We start from the raw sequence: 878 nt of genomic DNA, 5'->3' as shown, positions 1-878 counted from the left end.
ATATATAATATATATATATATATATATATATACTAGCTGTAGGGGTGGCGCTTCGCGCCACCCCAACACCTAGTTGGTGGGGCGCTTCGCGCCCCCCCAAGCCCCCCCGCGCGCGTAAGTCGTTACGCGCCATATTAGTTACGCGCCATTGTAGTTGTGTCCCTGTGTCCCACCTGTGAATATAGATAGATTTATATATGTGTTTCAAACTACGTAAAAATTGCGAATATACAACATTCTTGGCTTTCCCATTGTCTGTCCATATATAAAGCCGTATGTACTAATAATGACGTCATATGCAAACGCTCTTTTTACAAACAAACAAACATGCATACACACAACTCGTTTTTATATAGATAGACTAGCGGTTGGGGTGGCGCTTCGCGCCACCCCAACACCTAGTTGGTGGGGGCGCTTCGCCTCCCCCCCCAAGCCCCCCCGCGCGCGTAAGTCGTTACGCGCCATAATAGTTACGCGCCATTGTAGTTGTGTCCCTATGTCCCACCTGTGAATATAGATAGATATATATATATATATATATATATATATATATATATATATATATATATATATATATATATATATATATATATATATGGTTTTAACTACGTAAAACTTGCGAATATACAACATTCTTTGCTGTCCATTGTCTTTGCATATAAATAGATTGTCAGGTTTACCGACTCTTGAACATGCAACATATATGGTCCATGGGAAAACAATCTGTATTCAGATCTATACCTCATGATTCTAATGATTGCCCTTGAGCTTTGTTGATGGTGATTGCTAATCGACCATTCCCTGTCCCGGTCGTCATTTACATCCCCTGTTTCCCCCGGTGTCCCCGTTGTAGTTGTGTCCCTGTGTCCCGGTCGTCA

This window comes from Artemia franciscana, chromosome 4 (genome assembly GCF_032884065.1).
Source record: "Artemia franciscana chromosome 4, ASM3288406v1, whole genome shotgun sequence".
NCBI lineage: Eukaryota > Metazoa > Arthropoda > Branchiopoda > Anostraca > Artemiidae > Artemia > Artemia franciscana.
This window is presented reverse-complemented; position numbering follows the sequence as displayed.